We start from the raw sequence: 18,084 nt of genomic DNA, 5'->3' as shown, positions 1-18,084 counted from the left end.
ATAGCACAACAATGAGGGAGATGTGGAAGAACTGTAAGACAATATTTTCTTGAAAATGACTTGCATTTCAGACTGAGAAACTTGATATATATTGCTTTATACAAGAAAAAAAAGACCCATTTTCTCAAATGTGCTACTGCATATGAAATGTCTACTACATTTTTATTTAGAAATGGATGAGATGTACCACAGAATATTTAGTTCATGATACTTGAATTTGACTTGGGTACAGGAGTCTAACCATGGTTATTGACAAATGTCATTTCTCAAAATTCCTTTCATTATTCAAGGTAATACATAAACAGAAGTTATCAAATACAGTACAGTATAGTGCACCAGTAGAAACTGGAAAGCCATGCATCTGAGGCAAAAAATGGCAGAAAATGCCAGCAAAGATAAACAGTGCATACGCAAACAGTTGTGTGTATGTGTTGTGTGTGTGTATACATGCATGTTTGTGTGTGTGTGTGTGTGTGTGTGTGTGTGTGTGTGTGTGTGTGTGTTTTGTGTAAGCTTGTTTTTATGCATGTAGGTAAGCATCATAATATGCAGAAACTTAAAACACTCCATCTCACAGATGGAACCAAATATTCATAAACACATCCTTGACAGCATATACAGTACTGTTCATAAATAAGTTGAGAAGGCTGAGATGTTACATACCTTGTTTATACATACCTAAATGAGGGATAACTTAATCAGCATAACATTGCAATATCACATCTGTAAGATCACAAAGAGTGTTTTACAGAGAAGAATGTAGAGGAGACATGTATTCTGTTGAAGCAGTATTTCACCTCATCTCAGGGGTGTGACATTAGTCAGCTCCATGGAAAAATGTCATAGAACCTTAACAATGTGCCAAATAACAGCAGTTCATTTAGTAGCCCTAACACTGGAAATGATGACAGCAGGAATTAAAAAGAGTGACGGTCTGTGCCTGCCCACTTTCTAAGGATGGAGGGGTGGTACATGTGTTCATGGATTTATACTTCTCCAGAGATCCTTGGTCAGCACTAGAGATGGAGGTGTGCATTTCATGGGGGTGGGGGTAGGGTTGGGCAGGATGTCTGTGAAATTATATCACATATAAAAGTAACTAAGAAGTTTATGTTATACCCACTGAATATGCAGCCATAGCAGTACTTCTTGTCATTTGTGAATAAAGTAGCTGCTCCATGACTGGCTGTTTGCAGCACAGAACAAATGGAAAGAGTCACAGCAATTTTATAAGACAGCTAATAGAGAAGATGGAAGAATATACATTGATATGTTACAACCTCATACAATGCAAGTATATTTGCCAGTACCGAGTATGAGTTTGAGCCTGATTAGGAGACCATCTAGAACAACTGGAAAAGCAGTCTACCACCCATTCTGCCCATACAGAGGAAACAAAACATTTTGTGGTGCAAATTAACAAATGAAAATAAAAAAAAAAAACAACAATGAAAGGCAGACTAACAATCCTCACTGAACTTTTAATTAGTTCTTTTTTTTTCTTTTAATACAAATGGACTTCGTCAGATTGCCTTCACGCAAAATAAGTCACCTTAAATGCACTTAGACTGCTCAAATAACAAGCCAAACCATTCTTCCATATCTAAAGCAAATAGTTAAAACATATTTAATGATTAATTTAAATAAGCATCACAGTATGTACCATAGTATTTAAACATTATTTTTAATATCTAACTGTGGGGTTCAATAAAGCCAACACATTAGTTTTCCACCTTGTGTGTTCTTGGCTAGATGCGAACATGGGAGAGGAAACTTTTAAATCCAGTAAGAGCTGTGTAGTGGCATGCAACCCTACACAAACAAGGTAAACACTGTGGCATACTAATTACTGCATAAGCAGCTGAGTTGCATGCTGATCAACCAAGGCAACATGTTAGAGCTATTCAACATGATATAAAGTAACTGTGTAGACTCCTTGTTGGTGTTCCACAGGAATTCCAAAACTTTTGGAATACCATCACAGAAAATAGTCTACTTGGAGAGAATAAAAAGTAAAATGGGTAAGATTTGTACAGAGCTGACCTTAACATGTGACAGTAGGCTGGATGCAACAAAAGGAGAATAACAATAGCAACATAAATTATTTTTTGTGCAATAATACAACTACAGCTTTGCTCCCTCCCTCACCCACAAATGAACAGTACACTTGTAAGTAATGCAGACAGATAAAAGTGTAAAAGTGTATACTAATCAAAATAATTATAAAAAACATTAAATAGACTACCCATAGTTACATGTCAGCATATGCAATATGTAGCTGATGAAATGCAGGCATATCATCTAAAAATCAGTTATTCTCTGTGTTCAACACATAAACAATCTGGTTCCCCTTCACTTTCCCTAGCTACATGTTTGTCTTCTGGTGTAGATTCAGGGTTGTCAGCATGGTGAAGATGCAGATGAGGTCTGCACTCATTAGAATTGCTGAATCCCAAATCCTTGTTTCAGCATAGCACATGTAAACATCGTGCAGGCACTCTCTCAGCATATGGATGGCAAATGTGAATGCTTACATCCAGTGGATGTGTCAGGTTAGACTTACAAAGTGTTATATGTACGTCTGTTAAGGTTGGAAATAGAGTAAGCAACACATTTCACAGGTTCTATTTCAGAATCATCCAACCTCTTCATCATTTGTGTGCAGATTGTGTTTTCTCTGTCAGTTTTTATTATTATTTTATTATTTTTGGCCATTATTTGTGTGATGTAGTGCTTAGAGCAATCAGTGGGCAAAGGAGGAATGAACAGAAGGTTTGGCTATGGTTATCGTATTTGCACAGCATTGCACGATGGGAAAAAGGGACACCTTAAGAATGACTAGTACATAAGGGAATGTCATGTAACTCTTCATTGGCAGTATTATTAAAATATGACAGTTAGTATTGAGTGTCTGGAATACACATGCTATTTAACTGACTCTGTTGCAGCACATGTTAATGCAGTTAATACAATAATAAATTCATTTTTGGGGCCAGATGGTACTGGTTTGAATACAACTGAATCAAACACTTTTAAGTACTTTCACATTACCGTTGGTGTGTGATGTGCACTATCATGCAATAATGCATTAAAGTAAAGAAATGGGGAAGACAGAACAGTGTATGAAGAATATTAGCTGATTTTGGACTGTCACCTCCAGAGAGATGGGTGACCACAACACAATCACGTTTTATAGCCAATTGGCCTCAATCAAGTTTGTATGTCTGGGAAGATTTTTTTTTTTTTTTTGTGGAACAGGTACCCCCTTTTTTAGAAAGAGTCAGGAATGTTGGTGAAGAGATGTAGGTATGTATGGTTCTGGTAAATTGGGGAGGTGTAGAAGCAATTGCAGAAATACAAGCCAAACAAGACAAGACACAGGGACAGTGATGGACACAAGAAGCCAGTAGACATCATAGATGTTGAGAAGGTGGGGACATCCAGGACCCATGGACATCAAGCTGGCTGACAATGAGAATCAAGTCCTCACCCACAAGACTGTCATCACTGTCACTTCACTTCACCACTGACTGGAACATTCAACATCTCCTTCTCCTCCACCTGGTCCAACATAAAATGAGGGAGAGCTGCCTCTCCATCCTGCTTAGGTGTACACCAACAGTGTGGTGCACAACCCTATGCACCACCCTGTCAGTTCAGTGTGGGTGATAAACTCACCACCTCTGCCACTGTTGTTGGAGGGAACCAATGGCCTATCCTCCAGGGCAGAACTACTTGAGGGGCAGGTAATACAGGGGCAGGGGCAACAGAGGTAGTACTGCAAGGTCAGCTCCCAGACATTCTGGGCAATTGTGCCAGAGGTGGTAGAGTGGGGGCAGGTGGATCTTGAACGGCAGGCCTACCCCACTGTGCTGTGGAGCAGTTTGTGGTATTGTACATATGGATGACATGGACTCATTCTGATGACACATAATAAAATAAATTAAAAAAAAGAGAGATAAGGGTTGAGGTGAACGAAAAAAAAAAGATATAAGATCAGTACCTTCATATACAACATACAATGCATTAATACGCTTATTTGGCTCTATTATCTTAACCTTTACCCTTAAGACTACCTCCCCCTAACAGATAGCTTATTACTTCTACTACTAGCAGCTCCTAACAGATGCACACAATACTACCGACTACAATAAGTACTCCTTTACATGTGCATATATTGCACATATGCATGTTAAAATTATCCACATTACAGTTTACAGCAGGGCATGTGTGCCACTGGTGTAGTGTTTTTACTTTAAACTTTTACTTTACACATAATTGAAGAATTTACAGTTATTGTAGAGTTGGGAAGTGTGGTATTTGTACCCACCACCTCTGACTGCAGTCTAATATTGCACTCTTCATTTGTGTTACAGATTAATGCATGCATATTTGCCTTTACAGTTGAGATAGGCATGCTCAATTTGATACAAATGTAAAAAAATACCAAAAAAGTTATCTTTAACTTTTAATGCTGCAGTAACAGTACTCTTCTACTACATACATACCACATGCCTCACTCATCCTTGCCAATCTAGTGGCATGGGTCCTAAAATTGCACTACCTCTTTATGGCAGCTGTAGAAAAAAATTGAACAGAACAGAAAGCCATTATGAATAACAGTCTTGCCTATATTCAGCTTTTAATCCTTTCAATTACTCTTAGTAGTTGATACTTATCTGTGGGCTGTCTTCCATCCTAAATTCCTTGAGCTAAGCATCAGTTGTACCGGTGTTTCTCCTCTGGATGTTGCTGTAGTGCTGCCTACATTGTTTACCAGTGTGGGGGATACTGGTGGCACAGCTCACAGCCCGGGCCAAACTATCCCAAGCCTCTGACTTATACTGGGACCCAGAATAGTCACTCTGCAGCAACCTGGCACTGTGATGTTTCACTAGGAGTCCAACAAAAATCTTGAACTCCTGGACACCCTACCTCTGAGCTCTAAACCTCACACCCTCTCCATGAATCCCTGCCACATCTATCATGGATCAAGAGCAATGGAGAATGATGGTTTCCCACCATTTTCAGTTATCACATTTACTGGGAGTGTGCAAACTGTTTGAAATTGTTGTGCACTGCACACCATTGCACAAACATGGTGCAAGATAGTAAGTGGTGCACAACAGTGGTAAACAATGCAATTTCAAGGTTATTTGATGTACAGGCATTGTGTATATGTGTTTGACAAATCTGAAGGTCATGGCAGTTCAGAGACCAGAAATATACTTACAGGACTATAGTACACAATATACTCACAGTTATACATTAGATAATAAATGTGATAATACAGAGATAAATGAATAAATAAATAAATAACTGACACAATATTAGTGTCTCAGCCATCATGCATATAATTAATATCAGCTACACTATGTCAAGTATTATAAGTGAGAGTGACTATAATGGGAAGTGGAACAACAGTAAAAGTGTATGGAATATGCTGTATTCAAACCCAGGACCGTGTGCATGCCACTCCTACACTAACACCCATTGTCACAAGAGAGTCAAAGCAACAGCTGTTCATGTTTCAGATCATTGCTATAAAATGCAGTGTCACAACAGCAAAACAAAGGTTGCACACAATGTACTAGAACCCAGGATTATCTGTGTTCCAGCCCTACACTTAATCCTTCTGGCACAGGCAATAGCATTGATTGAATGCATCTGATTTCTGTTTTTGGCTGTCTACTTTCTGGGTGGTCTACTTATCCAGTAAAAAAGGGTGAAATATTTGAAATGAGGAAAAGCAATCTATGACATACACAGTAGAAAATTGTAGTACACATAAGATATTTCTACATCGGTCTGGATTTTAACTACCACTCCAATGCACCTTCAGAAAACAGGATGTGTACCTTATCCCTCTTTGTCACAAAAACAGCTTTTCAGCAAAGAACTGAAGTCATTTTTCACACAACCAACTGCAGCAGAATGCACACTGATATCAAACCATAAACTGTTATGTGAGCATTTATTAAATTTATTATATTTGGATGTAGTGCACTTAGGGATCACACAATCTGTTATGACTATTGCTTGCAAATATACAGCTGTGTCTTACTTTTCTTTGTTTCGCCATCATTCATCAGTTATTTGACCAGTACTCTAATACATGCAGTGTGTAAGCCATTCTATATAATTGGCCTTAAAATGTGTGATGATATTAACTGGAAATAATATGATATGCAGTTGTCAACACCTGAAGGGCAGATTGGATGGCACAAACAAGCATAGAATGCTCTTTTTTGGGGGGGGGGTGAGTTACTCTTATGGCACATACAAGAGTACACTGTTCTTTTGAGGGAGGGAAACAAAGCTGAGTTACTGTTATGGCACAGACAAGCATAGGCTGTTATTCTGGGGAAAACAAAGGTGAGTTACTGTTATGGCACAAACAAGAATGGACTGTTCTTTTGGGAGGAGCAAAGGCAAGTTACTGCTATAGGACAAACAAGGATGTGTTAGTTTTGTTACTCTCCTTGTTTTGCATCCTGCCTGTTTGATCTTGTGAGGGTTGTGAAGTCAGAAACTGCAATGTGTATCATTACTTTGTAACTTGTCTCTTTAATAATTTTCCAATACAAATGTATGGTGCTAAACTGAGTGCATGCAGTGTTCATCAGTACGTTTGAGAGGTATGACTGTGTGAATCTTTGATGCCTGATGCCTACTACTTACTAATGGACATTTATGAGTCAAATAAGTCTCTGATGTCACAAGTTAAAGTAATTTCTGTACAAATCTGCCACATTTTACTTCCTTACTGTACCAAGCGATGAAATACAAGGATATGCCATAATATTATTAAAAAATGCACTCCAGGTTTAGGACTTATCTTGTAAATGCAGCAGTTGCCATAGTGTTACTTTAAGGTTGACTCTGCCTTATGCGAGCAGTACACAACCAATACATGGGGAGATAAAGGTTGTGTGAGTTGCCTGGCATCAATGTTGCTATATGTATGTTAGTAGGAGGAAGGGTTTAGCCCCCTAGGTGGTGAGTGAGTATGCAATGCTTTGTCTTTTAGCCAATGCAAGGGCATACTGTGCATGCCTATGTCTGCCTACACCCACAGAAGCTGGTGGTTCTCTTTCTTACTCCTCATCTGCCCTTGACTGTAGTGACCTTAGCATTGGTAGTGAGTGTGTGCCCCTTCCCCTTGCTGATCCTGCTGCAGCCATTTCCTCAGGATTATGTTGTGTAGCATGGCACATACTGTGAAGATTTCTATACATGTCTGTGGATTGTACTGCAAAGCTCCCCCAGATGTATCTAGGCACAGGAACCATGACTTCTCTAGCCAAAATACATTCTTTATGGCATTTTTGGTTTGAACATGCGCCTCATAAAGCATTCTTCTGTGGGTGTGTGTGCATTTCTGATGGGTGTCATCAGTCATGGTTCCAGTGCATACTCTGCATCCCCCAATAAATGACCCTCTGGGATATCCCCCCAGCAAACAACTGGTAGAGTTGGGAGGTGTGCCAGATATGTGGGTCATGGTAACTGCCAGGGTTGCTAGCACACATGTTCAAGATGATTCACTTGGCATTACACATGACTTGGTATTTGATAAAGTGGTAACACTTTTTGTTAATGTACAGCCTACCCTGTTCTCCTGGTGGTGCCTTAATTTCTACATGAGTGCAGTCTATGGCTCCCAGTACTTCACGGTAGTGTGCTACCCAGTAGAACTGTTACATATTTTTGTCCCTCTCCTCAGAGCTAGAGGGAAAATATATGCATTCACTGGCATGTTGGAGCATAGCAGTCAGGAATTTGTGGAGGATCCTGGATGCTGATGCCAGTTACACACACAGCATGTCCTCTTTTGGTCTCTGAAAAGTAGCTCTAGCCATGATTCTAAGGACTACACATACCTTAATTTCAACTGGGGTGGTTTGCCCTGAGTTGGCTCTGTCTCTGAGTTGAGGGTAGCAGAGGTAAACGAGTTCCTGTAGTGTGTCTGTTCACCCTGTAGCACTCTACAATTTCCATGTCATGTAGGTTGTTATACATTAAACATGGCCTGAAAAGTCTTCTTCTTCTTCTTGGCCTAGGCCTTTTAGCAGCAGCAGCAGCATTGACTTCAGCCTGTAACACAAGCAAATAGATTAAGGCAACTGTGTGATAAATATGTACAAATGTTACTGAGAAAAGGTCCTTTGATAGCACTTTTAACATTTCAAAGACATTTTGTTAGCAAAATTAGTTATTTGCTTGTTATTTTTTTCGAGGGTGGCTGGGTAATAAATATGTACAAATGTTTCATGGACAGGTCCTTTGGTAGCACTTTTAGCATTTCAATAATGTTTTGTTAGCAAAATGGGTTATTTGCCTGTTCGTTTAATGGGAGGGGGTAAAGGTGAGTTACTGTTATGGCACAAATAAGGATATGATGTTATTATTATTCTCCTTGATTTGCATCCTACCTGTTGTTAGTATTTCATATCTGTAGATTGTTTGTTTCTATAGTGGATAATACTGACTGGCTTCCTTTTCTGTTTTACCTGGAACAGTTATTTTGTAGTAATGTGAACCTTATGTCTATTATACTTCTGTTGTCTTTTAGGACACCTACAAATAGTATAGTATACCTACAAGTAGTATAGTATAGCTGCTATCTCTGAAACCTGGCTAAAACCCCACATTACTGACTCTGAATTCCTGCCTCCAGAATTTCACTGCCTTCGATCTGACCGACCAAATAAAAGGGGTGGTGGCGTCGCACTAATATACTCCAATCTCTTGTCCATAACTCATTATACCAACCCCATCCCTTCTTTCAACAACACTGAAATTGTAACTGGCCTTCTAAAAATAAACCAAAATAAAAACATCTGCATCATTTGCCTATATATCCCCCCTGGCAACAATACTAATACTCTGGGAGATATCCTCTCTTGGACTTCCTCTAATATTAACCTGGAAACCTTCATTTTGGGTGATGTAAATATTGACTGGGGTAAAATAAATAACACCAATCCCTCAGTAGCCATCAACCTATTCAAATTCACCCAGCTTACTAATTCTATTACTCAGCCCAACAAAACAAATCCCCCTGGCTCTATACTTGACTGGATCCTAGTATCTCATCCTAATTGAATTGTAAAATCAGGCATTTCTCCTGACCCATTAGGAGACCATTTCCCTGCTTTCACTATTCGAGCAACTCCCTCCTCCCCTCACTCTCACCAATACATCCAAATGCGTAACTTATCTAACTTCAACCCCACTTCATTCTCTGACTCTCTAAAACTAATTAACTGGAACCCCCTAAAAACACTACCTTTAGATGAAGCTGTTGACTTCAACTCTGCATTCTTAACTGTCCTTAACTCCCACGCCCCTATTAGAACAAAAAGAGTCAAAACAAATAACTCCCCCTGGCTCTCTAATGACACAAAAAAGCTTATGTGACATAGAGATAAAACTTGGAAAGCTCACCTTAAATTCAAGCAACCAGAAACGTTCCTTGAATATAAGCAGTTAAGAAACCTAGTCAAAAAACAAGTCATTAAAGATAAAAATCTTACTATTCCAAACTACAAGAAAACCATGTAAGAAATCCCAGACAATTCTGGAACTCCATAAATTCCCTCCTTAAACCAGGTACAAAAAACAATCCCTCCCCTGACACCAGCAAATCTGACTTTGAAATAGCCTCCCTCTTCAACTCATTTTTCACCTCCACTATCACAGAACTTACCAAAACTTTCACCAACAACAACCCTTCCCCCCTCCCTGCTCAATCATCACGTCATGTATCTCCTGCCCCCTTTTTCGAACTTAAACAAGTATCCACCAACACAATAAGGAAACTTCTCCACAAACTAAAGCCTTGTTCTAATGCCCCTGACAGCATTCCATCCTCCTTCCTAAAAATATCTTCTGACACTATTGCCATACCTGTCTCTATCCTTATTAATAGGTCTCTACTCAAATCCTATGTACCCAAACTATGGTGCTCTGCCTTCATTTTTGCCTCTCCATAAAGGAGGCAAAAATTTCAATGTCTCCAACTACCGCCCCATAGCAATCCTCTCCCCTATCTCCAAAATACTTGAAAAATGTATACACCTTCAACTCCTGCCATTCCTTACCAAACACCAACTTCTCTCTCCTACACAACACGGCTTCCGCCCTGGACCCAGTACTATCACTGCCCTTCTATCTTTTTTGCATTCTATCAACTCTGCACGTGATTCCGGTAATATAGTCTCCTCTGTTCTTCTAGATCTATCCAAAGCCTTTGACACTATCTCTCATTCACACCTTCTAAACCACCTCTCTAATCTCAACCTCTGTCAGAAATCCCTATCTTGATTCTCTAGCTACCTTTCTAACAGGTCCCAAGCTGTGAAGTGGGGCCAAGCAACCTCTTCCTTCCTTCCTACCCCCACAGGAGTACCCCAAGGCACTATACTCGGCCCTCTACTATTTAACATCTTTATTAACGACTTCCACAAAGCCATCCCTAACACCAAAATTGTGCAATACGCAGACAATTCCAATTTAATCTGCTGTGCCCCCAATCTAACTGAACTCAAAACCCTAACCCAGAATGCCTTCTCTACCATGGAAAACTGGATGCGCCAAAATCATCTTGCCCTAAATGCAAACAAAACCAAGATCATCCTCTTCTCTCCTACCAAATCCTCCTCCCTGGATTAGAACTCATTTCAAATTACCAGCCTTAAGAACTCCAACATTGAAATTGTACCTTCTACCAAGCTTCTCGGTGTTACCATTGATGACCAACTAAAATTTCATAACCATATCCAGCTAAACATAAAAAAAAAACACACATAAAACTTGGTCTACTTTACAGAAACAACCACTTCCTCTCTCCTCACACCAGAATTACCCTTGCCTCTTCCTTCCTTCTTCCCTTCCTTCTGTATGGCGCTCCCCTCCTCACAAACTTATCTTCCTCACTTACCTCCAAACTGGAACAATGCTACAACAAAATTTCCAGATTTGCCACCAATGCCAAATCCTCCTCACATCACTGCTCCTCCCTCCACACCCTAAATGGGCTTGAACTCCCCAACCACCTTGACTTTCTCCAAATCACAATTGCCCACAAATTACTGTTCTACCCTACCAATTGCCCTGCTCTCTCTAACATTCTACAACGTTACCCCCCCAGACCACTTAGATCTTCCCCCCAAACCTAATCTCCGTTCAAAAACCAAAGCGCACCGCAGGTAAACTACTCTTATCCTTTACTATAGCCAAAAAATGGAATGGCTTGCCCTCAACTCTAAGATCCTGTACCAACCTCAACAACTTCAAAAACCACCTACATTCTTATCTCTATCAAAACAGGAAATGCAATCGCTCTCTTCAGCCCATTCCTCCCACTTTATCCTGCCACCTCTCTCCAGGCTAACCCCCTTTACCTTACTTTACCTCTACTAAATCCTCACCTTACATTACTAAATATCAATCTCCTAATCTTATTTTGCATTAGCCAGTATCCTCCTCCATAAGCATTTGAAACTGTTGAGACTTATTCTCTGCTGATAACTGCTATTTCCAATGATGCTGTCTCTGAATATGTATGTAACTTTTATATTGTTTTTATTTAATTGTATGTAATTGTATTAACAATTTTAACTTCTGTTTCCTGTTGGAGCTTTTCTCCCCGGACCTCCACTGAAAACGGGCTCCATGCCCAGTGGACTTCCCTGGTAATGAAACTGCAATAAAATAATAAATAATAATAATAATAATAAATAAATAAGTATGGCTCTCAGGCGTATGAATCCTTTAGACCCCCCCCCCCTTTACCAATGTAGAAAAATCAAATAATTGTGGATGGGTTTTGGCAAAATGGTGCTTTTCTTCTGGAAAGAGGACAGGGAGCTATGGCACTCCTGTTTCAAATATGTCAGGAAATTATCCAAAATGTGAATGCTGTTGGCAGTCACAGCAGAATATACAAACAGATGCTCCACAGGGCCACGGACATGATCACTACTGCATGCAGGTGAACAGATGCAGTGGACCATGACCAAATGGTTACAGGGGGAGGACCTACTAGGGAACCCCCACTAACCCTTAATGAACAGTTCTTGGCCAATAGCAGAGATCCAGACAGCTCTCAGGAGAATGCAGGACAGCATGTCCTGGATGTGGGTGCAACACTTTCCAAGACAGCAAGCATGTCCCAAGAGAAGCTTCCAGGTAGGCTTTGTTATCTGGACACTTGAATGCTGTTGTATAACAAACGAATTGAAATGAATAAGTTAATTTTGTGCCACATTTCTTTTTTTGGGGGGGTTGCTGAAGATTGCTACAGTTATAAGCTTAGGTTGGAGTTGTCAGCCACAATCTTGTTGACATTAGTTTTAATGCGCATATAAAAGGGTAAATGTATGACCTCCTGTGTTACTGTTAATTGTGATGATGTTTCCACTACCTTTTGCTTAACTTCTTCAAGGACAATCTGGAGTACAGTATATCTTCTGCTGATGGGAAGCCAAATATTTTTATGTCAGTACTGCTGACAATTTAAAGAAATATTGCAGTGTGTGATTTTGATCTCAGGCCTGTTGTGTGTATTGCTTTACTGTAATACTGCCAGCACTGTTAGTTTGTTACCATGTATTATACTAGGGTATTGGAGATTAATGTATTCCTGTGTTACTTGCTTTTTATCACAGGTGATCATGACAGAGGGAGTTTGGGCCTTATGCCACCTGATTGTATCAGCAGACTCTGAGGATAATGGTGGCCAAACTGAGGCACATTCAAGGGGGAATGCAGAGGTTGAATCTGACACAGAGGTTGATATACAGCTATCCCCTGCATTTCCATTGGACATAGCCTGTAGGCTTATGACTATCCAGTCAACTGAGCCCACAGATATTGGACAGGTGTAGAGCAAGGGCATTGATCAGGGAAGTGTGGCTACTGTGGTTTCAGTGCTTTTTGAGTCTGGCCATAGCTAAAGTGTAGGCAAGGTGCTACACAGGAGGATTGATAGGGATGCTCAGAGGTGGCTTGCTATCCGTCCACCACCTGGTGTAGGTGTCACTTCCTGTGCCACTCAACATATGTTTAGGGATATCATGAGGCACAGGCATGTTCCCATAGGTGGTCTAGACAAATGCTCAGGGTTGTGGATGTGGCACAGTCTGACTTGCATGACTGCCTCTACTGTGTTGCCAATTCCCTGGATTGGATGAATGACACATTGGAACGAGAGGTGTCTGTGATGGACTGAGAAGTGTATGTCATGCAACGAACAGTGTCTGTGATGGAATGTCTGCTGGGAGAGGAACGGCATCCTCATATGCATAGGTCAGCCACATCATCTGCTGTTAGCCAACATGGCCATGCCTGATCAAGCTTCAATAGTGGCAGTACTTCCACTGCTCCAACAGTGAGTGGGCTGCCCACACCCAGACATGGGAGGCCATGGTGTTTGGTCCTAGGCATCCCTATGAAGGGAGTTTGTCCAGCAGACATCGATCACTTTCAGGTAGCAGAACTGCATCTGAACTTGGGTGTGGAGGTGCTAGTGCAAATCCTGCAGAGCCATTTCTTGTGGTCAGGGATTACAGCAAATAACTGCCACCTCTACCATGCACAGCTCACAGTTGTCTGACAAACCACGATTTAGAGCTAGCACAGAGCTTGGCTGTGTTCATGCAGACATTCACACACCAATTTCACCTGGAGGACTCCTACAGACACACACACAACAGTTACTCATTTTGTCTCACTGGCCATTTGTTGGTTTAGCCCAATGTCTGCCTTCTTCTCCTTCTTACTCACGCACATTCACTGACCTTTACTGTCAGCGTAGGCTTCCCCCTAGACACAACACCCTGTGCAAGTGATGATAACTGTGACAAATCCCTGTTTTCTATCTTTTGAATTCACGGATGCAAAAGCTGTGTCTGATGCTTAGGGTGCATAGCTAATTTAGTGCTTAGTATATCTGCATTTATGTTGTTGAACTGCTCATTGTACCTTTGACTTATATTGGCCACAGAAAGTTAGAGAGTTTATAGCATCAGCATTTCACAACTGTATATTGAATGCTCTTGTAAGGGGTGTGAAGTCAGAAACTGCAATGTGCATCATTACTTTCTAACTTCTCTTTGTAATGACCCCCCACACAACACCCTGTGCAAGTGATGATAACTGTGACAAATCCCTGTTTTCTATCTTTTGAATTCACGGATGCAAAAGCTGTGTCTGATGCTTAGGGTGCATAGCTAATTTAGTGCTTAGTATATCTGCATTTATGTTGTTGAACTGCTCATTGTACCTTTGACTTATATTGGCCACAGAAAGTTAGAGAGTTTATAGCATCAGCATTTCACAACTGTATATTGAATGCTCTTGTAAGGGGTGTGAAGTCAGAAACTGCAATGTGCATCATTACTTTCTAACTTCTCTTTGTAATGACCCCCCACACAACACCCTGTGCAAGTGATGATAACTGTGTCATATCCCTGCTTTTTATCTTTGGTATTCAGGGACACAAAAGCTGTGTCTGATGCTCAGGGTGCATACCTAACTTTTAGTGCTTAGTATATCTGCTTTTTTGTTACTGAACCGCTCATTGTACCTTTGACTTATATTGACCTTGGAAAGTTAGACAGTTGACAGCTTCAGATTATCAGAACTGTATAGTGAATGGTCTTGTAAGGATTGTGAAGTCAGAAATTGCAATGTGTATCATTACTTTCTAACTACTCTCTTTATTTCCAAGGAAAAACATATAGTGCACACCATAAGTCACACCATCATATTCAGATCTTAGGACTGTATGATAGCACTGTAGCCAAACCTCATCAGAACAGTAATACAGTATAATGTTCTTTTTTGCATGTACCTCAACAGACACATACAGCAGCTGGGAGACCACAGAGCTTTGTCAACAAGGCAATACAGGGACTACAAACCATGCCATTATGCACATGGATAGATTAAAAACCATGTCACTGTAATCTTGTATTGTATAAGATGAAGAGATGTACGCCTGGCCTCCTGGCCAGTGTTTTACCATGCCCTGATGAGATGACTTCATATCCAAACATCTGCTATAGCTGATGACATCAGCAGTGTCTGTTGAGAATATGGTAATAACAGTGTCCCACATGCTATGGTAAAGGACTCTCTGTAATGTGAAGAAAGAGCAACCCCCCCCCACACACACAGTTGACAGCAGTGAGGATAAACCCCCTACCTATCTATGTACACAAACTACCAAACAGTACATAACACAAGCACCACTGCACAAGTATGACTGTTGCAACACTGCAGCTGAACTTATAGTACATGACATCGATAGGACATATGTAAGACAAAATGTCAGTAGGCCTACATAGGTTCATAGCTTCATAGCTACTACCCTAATGGCCCTAGGTTCTTGAGTTCATAGGTCCCAGGCTAATGGCCCTAGGGTCGTTTCAAGCCTAACAAAATTGGATCATTGTTCCCTTATAGACCAAGATATGTTGTCCATATTTGCAAATCTAGGATCAGCACTGCTTACCCCTGTCTAAGAGTGACACAGGTAAAATTCCTGGGGTAATTTTACAATTATCCAATTTACAGGGTTACTGATGAGCTCAGTTTCATGTGAACTGGGAGTTTGTTCCATAGCAGGAGTAATCTCTGAGAGGCATATCTGTCTCTCCAGTGTGTCTTGCTGATGTTGCAGGCTAGGTTAAGTTCCCTACAGTGAGTGACACTTGTTACATTTGATTTGTCCTATTTGACTTCCATTAAGGCAGGGTTTGAGAGTGCTCTCTAAGCCAAGGACAAGTCACATCTCACAGTTTTTATGATACAGAATACAATGACAGGGCCAACAGTCTGTCCGTATAGGTCAAGTGTTGAAGTCCCTGGATTTTCTTGCTGCGAGACCTCTAATATCCTTTCAGCTGCTGCTGGTGTCTGGTAAGGGATGAGTACAATGGACTGATACTATCCTTTGTCTCGGATCATCTGCCCATACTTATAATGTATGCAGCATAAAAAGCCTTCAAACAACTGTGGACACATGATGATAAAAGTTGATGTTGCTATCAACCTGCATTTCCAAATCTCTCACAATTGTGTTGGAACTTGGGGGGTATTATTAATAGTCTAATTTGCAGGTACCCCTCCTTTGCTGGAAGGGATTATAGTGCATGTTTTATGGGTTAAGTTTAAGTCTGTGGCTTTGGTAACAATCATCTATGTATGGAAGCCCATTTTGTAATATGTTGATATCATTTGAGGATTTAATGATTGCAGAGTGTTTGCTGTCATCAGTGAATATGGTGAGCCACAGACCATCTGTTATTGCCTGAATTTCTGAGAAATAGATTCCAAACTGTAGGAGGCCCAGCACAGACCCTTGTGGACCACCACTGGTAACAGGTCTGCTGGTAGAGGTGGAATCCCCAAGTATGACTGCATGGATTCTGTTGGTGAGCCAGTTCATTACCCATCTAATGATGTATGAGTTAATCCCCAGTTGGGTGAATTTCTCAGGGTCGCCTGAGTGGGGGATTGTGACCAAGCCCTGGGCTAAGTAAAGATAGGCAGTATGTACTGATTTGCCTTTACCCAGGGCTTTGGTGACACTCTTGAAGAATTCCACTAGGTATAACAGGAATGATATGCCCTTAACAAAGCCAAACTGGGTTGGGTCAAGAGTCTGAAGGTCATCAATATCCCTGTTGATAAGGTCCAAGATGATTCTCTCCATCTCTAAAATCCAAACTCAACTCAAGCTATAAAAAATTGCTAAATTTGTAACCAGTGCAACATATTCATCTCACCATTGTTCATCATTACACCTACTAAATTGGCTAGAACTCCCGCATTATCTTACATATATTCAATTAAGCACTCCACGCAAACTTATCTTTAAGCCAGCAAACTATCCTGCTCTTTCTTTCCTACTCACACTGTATCATCCAAACAGATCTCTCCGATTCAACAATCAACTACTCCTGAATGTAGAAAAAACAGACATTTCTGCCTGTCCGATGCTGTACTCCTTTACTTTTGCAAAACTATGTAACACTAACAACATCAATTAGGTCTACCAGCAGCACAACTCTCTTTAAGAAATCCCCTGAAACAACACCGTTCCTCTCTATGGCAGTGCACATGTGCAAAATCTAAACCTTCTAGAACCTAAATACCCCTCTCCTACTACTCTTACCTTCCCTGATTGTTCCTGTTTTTACGCTATATATATCTCTATGCATGGTTTAACTACTCTGCCAGTAATTTCTGTTTTAACTGCTCTCTCATACCTAAGCTTAAGACTTTATAACTGCTTATTTATTCTGGCTGTGTAACTGAAACATAAGCTAGTCACATGGTTACTTAATTATCCTAAATTATTATTATATCACAACTCAATTATTCTACTGTATTTTATAAGTGCTTTAATTTTTAAAGTGTTTTAATTACTCAGACAGTGTAACAAGAACCTAAGCTATTCAGATGGGTACTTAATTTTCCTATCCTGTCATAACACAACTAACAATTATTCTTTTGTTTATACCTTTATCCTAGATAGTTTAACCTATCATCTTGCCCAAATTTTTCACCATGCCCTTCCTATTGGAAAAGTATGTTTTTCCATGTTGTTCCATTGTATCTGAATTTCTGTAAGTGTACTGAATCTACTGTATGAAGTATATCATACGTATACTGTATGCTGTTAATTATATGTACTGTATAGTTACATGTACTGTCTTTAATGTGGAGCTTTTCTCCCGGGCCTCCACTGAAAATGGGCTCTTTATGGTCCAGTGAACTATCCCAGTAAACAAATGCAAATAAATAAATAAATAATGGCCTTACAGACAAGGCTGGTCTGGCTTACTGGTCTATAGTTCCACAGGTCAGTTGAGAGACCCCCTTTGTGCAAGGGGAGTATGGTTGCTGTTTCCACTCTGCCAGGAAAAAGCCAGTACTTAGATTGTGGTTGAAGGGAGTACCCAGTGGTTCTGCTAACTTTTGCTTTGCACCATTTAGTAAGCAGCCTGGGATGTTATCTGTTCCCACAGAGGCTGTGTTTTTGACCTTGGTGAGTGTGGTTATGACCAG

The sequence above is a fragment of the Protopterus annectens genome, chromosome 10.part0, assembly GCF_019279795.1.
Source record: "Protopterus annectens isolate FY-2018-M chromosome 10.part0, PAN1.0, whole genome shotgun sequence".
NCBI lineage: Eukaryota > Metazoa > Chordata > Ceratodontiformes > Protopteridae > Protopterus > Protopterus annectens.
The sequence above is the reverse complement of the archived record's forward strand: the minus strand, read 5'-3'. Positions refer to the sequence as shown.